At 50.6% G+C, this 5,434-nt stretch overlaps 1 pseudogene; it reads left to right on the top strand.

The window, feature by feature from the left end:
• Positions 1-2,059: 2,059 nt before the first annotated feature.
• On the top strand, positions 2,060-2,147 carry LOC139926421 (U6 spliceosomal RNA; annotated as a pseudogene).
• The last annotated feature ends 3,287 nt before the right edge of the window (positions 2,148-5,434 follow it).

Raw genomic sequence — 5,434 nt, 5'->3', positions numbered from 1 at the left:
TGGGTAGTATGTGCCTCAGCCGGGGTCACTGACTCGGCAGAGACCCCCCCCGGACATCAGACATGGCATGGAGGATGCGGTTGAAGGGTTTAGTATCAGCACTGAACAGCTAAATCACCCAGCTCGGGTGATCCAGGCACAGGCCCAGCGGTGAGGAGGACCACCCCACTCACCGTGAAGTGTGGTCGGGCCCATAGCGGCCCAGTCTGGAGGGCCTCAACGCACAGGGCAGCGAGGAGGAAACCGAACCAAGTTGGGAGGTTGAGATTAAAAAAAACAGGAAAGGATAGTTGAAAGCAACATGGCAGCTACTTCACTTGGCCTAATATGATATAGAGATTTGCAATGTGGCCCAATTTTGTCTGCAAGACACTTGATTTTTAAAAAAGTTCCTCATCATATTCAAATGTGATGATTATTATTATTAATATTATTATTTAAAACCATGTCAATGTTATAACCTTCACGGTGGGTGATGGGGACCTCGGCTGGTGACTTTATAGATGCTCGGGATGCTCGGGAAAACGGATTATACTTTAGTACCCTGACCTATTTGTCCGTAACCTCTACAAAATGCTCATTAAACACCGTCAAAAACATGGCCAGTACATCGTCATTTACACACAATGGTTTTCATGATTTAAGAGTTTAAAATAGCATTAAAGCATTAGCATTAGTTACCGCGAAGCGACGCTATGGCGAAACACACACATATTTCGACCTGTTTTTTCCCTCATGTCCAACAGTGAGATATATTGTTCATTACTCGACTTTATGGTTTAGATATATTTGAACTTCAACTTATGTCTCGAGGTTGACGGAGATGTCGGCGGTGTGAAATCAAAACACAAGAATGATGGACTCCGCACTGTGGGGACCGAGTAGCCAATAGCGGGGCGGCTGACGTCACCAGAGCCAATGGGAAGAGCGCTGGCCGAAAGTAAGACAGGCCAATGAAACGTTGCAAGATTTTCCAAAAAAGTAAGACAGACCAACGGCGGGAGACTAGAGGCGGGACAAGCGAACAGGACGTGACTGTCAAAGTAGGACAAAGTAAGACGGCACAGAGAGGAAGGCGCCATACTAGGCGAAAGGATGACACGCAAATCCGTGAAGCGCTCCATCTTTTCCCAAGCAGCCAGCTCGCAAAGCGTTCCCCGTGGCACGACGGACGAGAACCGGAAGAGTGCAGCGGCCAGCTCCCAACCGTTCCCCACAACACTGTAACACGGCGGACGAGAACCCGAAGAGTGCAGCGGCTTCCGGAGACGGCAGTGTCGTGGGAATGCCTGTGAGAAACGCCTACCGTGACCACTTCAACAACCTGTGAATGAGGCTCACTTTGACCAGCTCAGTAACTGGTGAAGACGTACAAAAAGGTTCCCTGGACTGTCTCCGAACCTTTGAAACTTACTCAGCGTAACCGCTTTGCCAAACGTGCTTAACTTCCTCTGTCTCCTTGCCCCCTGAAAAATGACCTGAACTATCTGGTAATCTGTCAAGGACACTTGCCCTGGCCATCTCAGCAGCCTGAAAAGGTGGGAAGCTTCTCTGTGCTCAGGTTTACGTGCTTTGTCCTATTTGCAGGTCTTTCGCAGTAGCAAAGGAAGATTTACATGCAAAAACTTGTGGCTGTGCACTTTTCAAGGTGAAAGGGTTGCTTGCAAAGTCCCCTCCCCCCCAAGCCTAAGGGGAAAGCCTGGGATGTAGGCAGAGGGGCCTCGCTCAGAGCAGGCCTAGGGCGTGTCCTGGGAGGGGATGGGCTGGACTTAGGGCCCGAGTGCAGGCTCAGGCTTGGAAGCCAAGCTGGGCTCCGGCCCCTCTTCCAGTGTCTGTGCCACTCTGGTCTTGCCCACTTTGTCAAATTCACAAACATACCGGAAGAAGTTGCCATTTCAAACTAAACTCATCTAAGCAGAGGTCTACAGCAGAAAGAGCTTCTCCCCGCAGACGCTAATGGGTGGCGCCTAGTGAAAAAGCACCTCAGCTGTTGCTCCGCGTAAAGGGGCCCCTTCTGCCCGGGGGGGATTAAGTAGCAGGCAACGTGGGGGGTTGAAATGTACTTGCCCAGGCAGTACGTATGATAACATTGGATTGATACAGAGAAGATTAGCATGGCCCCTAGTGTAGATATACTGCCCATTCTTCTCTGTGGGGGGAAGAGAAAAAAAGAGAGGGAAGGGGGGTTCCGCTCCCGTGTATCCAGCGCAGAGCAGAAGGTTGGCGGTTCGATCCCCGGCCGGGCCGAGGACAGAGCAGAGCTTCAGGGGTCGGTTTAACCGCAGAACAGTGTGGGGTCTTAGTAAACGATGTAGTAATGAAGGGAGAACAGTGAAAGCTCTTACTAAATATGATGGTTTAGAGCTGTATTGTACGATGCACATCTCTGAAGCCTGCAGACTGGTCTGACTATGTTGATGATATGTGGTCATCAGAGAGGCTGGGACAGCCTGAGCTTCGTGGTCCCAAATACAATGATGACAGCAGAAATTAAAATGTCCACTGCTCATATACAAGCTTCATCTGAGTGTGTATGTATCATATAAAGAGTAATAACAAGTTTGGAGCATTAAATTCCTATTTAATGGTGTATTTCTGGTTTCTGGCTGCAGGGTGGAGACGGCAGAGCTGGCTGCAAATGGCCTCCACCAGGTGACTGACGCCCGGCCCGAGTTCAGTCCGAGAAGGCAGCTGAAAGACAGCCACGGAGAGGACAGTGTGGGTTAATATACAGCAGCTTTATTAGAGGAAATGGCAATATTTGAAATGAGTCTTACCGTTGGAGACTCTCCTTCCCAGGACAGGAGGTGTCCTTCCCCTTCTCTGCCTTGAACCGCCCCCTAGGCTGCCTCTCCCGGTGTCTGGGAGGGTAGACAACTCGACGCTTGTCGCCGTCTGGCAGGCGATTCCAGAGTGCGACGAGTTTGTCTACCCTCCTGTCAGAAAGCCCCTGAAGGCTCCATTCTTCCAGCAGGGCCGTGGCCAGCTTCAGGACATGCTGATATCCTAGCCAGCCATCAGGACCCTGCATCTCCTCCTGAGGAGAAACACAAGAAAGGAAGAGAAGAAAAGGAAGGAGGGAGGAGGGAGTACTGCTGTGAGCAAACAGCCAGCAAGCATTATAATATCTTCACAGTTTTTATTATTATTATTATTATTATTATTATTACCATCAGTAGTAGTTTGTAGTTAGTGAACTTATCTCAGAGTCTGAGGAGGACTGTTGGGGAGCAGGAGCCTGAACCTCAGGGGCCTCGGGAAGGGCATCTTGGTCAGGGGCGGCTGGACTGGATGGCTCAGACCGGGGTGCGTCAGCTGGATCACCTGACCGGGCTGCTACTGTCGCTGTGTCGGTGGAGGGGGTATCGGGCTTGAAGATGGTGGGGTCCTCAACGTCCTCCTCGATACCCTCATCCACCTCCTCAAGCGACTCGATGGCAGCAGCCTCGTCCGGAGTGTCAGGGTCCAAGCTGACATCCTCAAGCACTCTGCCTGTCTGCTGGTACAGGTACTCCACCCCGAGGAGCTCCCCTGGGACACAACAAAAACAGAAAGCAAAGGATTTGGTAAATGCTCATTTTCCTCACAGTTATGATGTTAGAATAAAGTGAACACACATCACAGAAAGTTTTCACATCACATACCTGTGTACTCAGCAGGCTTGGTAAAGTCCTTAACCATCTGAAGACCAAGCACCCTTTGGCTCTTCTGGTTAAGGACGTGCTTGAGGTGGCCACTGTAGGAGTGCAGAGGCTCCACCTGTCCCTCAGCTGCAACCAGTGGTGCAGCTGCTGCTGCGCGGTCCTCATTCCACCTCACCAGTCCATCAACCAGGAACGCCTGGAAGTATTTTCCACTAGCTCGCGTCCCTGAGGAAGCAGGTTTTAGATCAAAAATGAATTTATGTTTGCATGAAATGTGAATACAGAATATATTTTAGCTGTGAGACACATGCAAAGACCTGGGATGAACCGGTTGAGGTGGAGGTGGAAGGACTCCAGAGATGTGGAGCCCCTCGCGCAGCGATAAACCGGCAGGCTGACTCTGCCCTTTGTCAGCCTGCCAGTCTGGGTGTACAGCTGAACGCCCGGTGGGTCCTGAATGCAGCTGAGGTGGCGCCTCTGCGTACTCCATATGTCCTGGATAAGGAGAGCGTCTAGCAACGGGATGTCCAGGTTGTCGCGTCCTGCTGCACCGCCGAAGGTGTTGAGGATGTCCTGGATGAGGAGCGCTGTCTCCTTGGCCCCACGCGTCCGACGACGACAGTGGAGCCGCCACTCCTCCCTGGAGATCCTCGGCGTCAGTCAGGCCGACCATCCCGTGCTTCCCCTCCAGCTGGGACCGCTTAGCCTCAGTGAGACGGCTTGCATCTCCGGGGTCGACCTCGAAGATGCAGTGAGACAGCTGCCTCATGAAGGAAGGGTACAGCTCGTGGCTCTCGGTGGTGACACCCAACGTGAAGTGACGCATCAGGTGCCAGATATCCAGGCGAACCACGAGCTCCTGTGATAAATAAATATAATCTGGTTTATTTTTCATCCGTTTGATTATTAGGGCCCGAGCACCGACCGGTGCAAAGCCCTATTGTATTTCAAGGAATTATTATTAGGGCCCGAGCACGGACCGGTGCGGAGGCCCTATTGTATTTCAAGGAATTATTAGGGCCCGAGCACCGACCGGTGCGAAGCCCTATTGTAATGCAAGGAATTTTTAGGGCCCGAGCACCTCTGGTGCGGAGGCCCTATTGTATTTCAAGGAATTACTATTTTTCTGCCGAATTAATCGCATTTTTGAGGGGCTAAAGGTGCTCGAAAACTCACGAAACTTTGCACATGCCTTTGCACAAGTGGTGAAAAATTATATATTTCATGGGTCTTGTGCATGGGTGTGGCAAAATGGCTCAATAGCGCCCCCTACAAAACTTCAACGAAATACCCCTCGCGGTACGTTTCACCTAGATGTACGAAATTTGGGAGACACATGTATCATGTCCAGACTTACAAAAAACGTCATAGGTGCCATGACCTAAACCCAACAGGAAGTCAGCCATTTTGAATTTATTGTGGCATTTTTGGCCATTTACACGGGTCATACTTTAACAAATTCCTCCTAGGAGGTTAATTAGATCCACCTCAAACTTGCTCAGCGGATATAACAGGCCTTGACGATGAAAAGTTGGTAAAAGCTTGAGTTTTCGTCCAACGGCGTGGACGTGGCGAGACGTCGAATTTCCATGTTTCGCCATGAAACAGGAAGTGCTTTGTAACTCCACTGTACATGGTCAAATCTGCCCCAAACTTCACCTGTTTGATGACAGTCCCGGCCTGAAGACATCTACAGACCAATATTTACTTATGGTCATAGCGCCACCTACTGGCAACACAGGAAGTGGTTTGTAACTCGGCTGTACGTCGTCAAATCTGCCCCAAACTTC

The sequence above is a fragment of the Centroberyx gerrardi genome, chromosome 23 (genome assembly GCF_048128805.1).
Source record: "Centroberyx gerrardi isolate f3 chromosome 23, fCenGer3.hap1.cur.20231027, whole genome shotgun sequence".
Taxonomy (NCBI): Eukaryota; Metazoa; Chordata; class Actinopteri; order Beryciformes; family Berycidae; genus Centroberyx; species Centroberyx gerrardi.
Note: the sequence above shows the minus strand (reverse complement) of the source record. Positions and strands in the feature narration are given on the sequence as shown.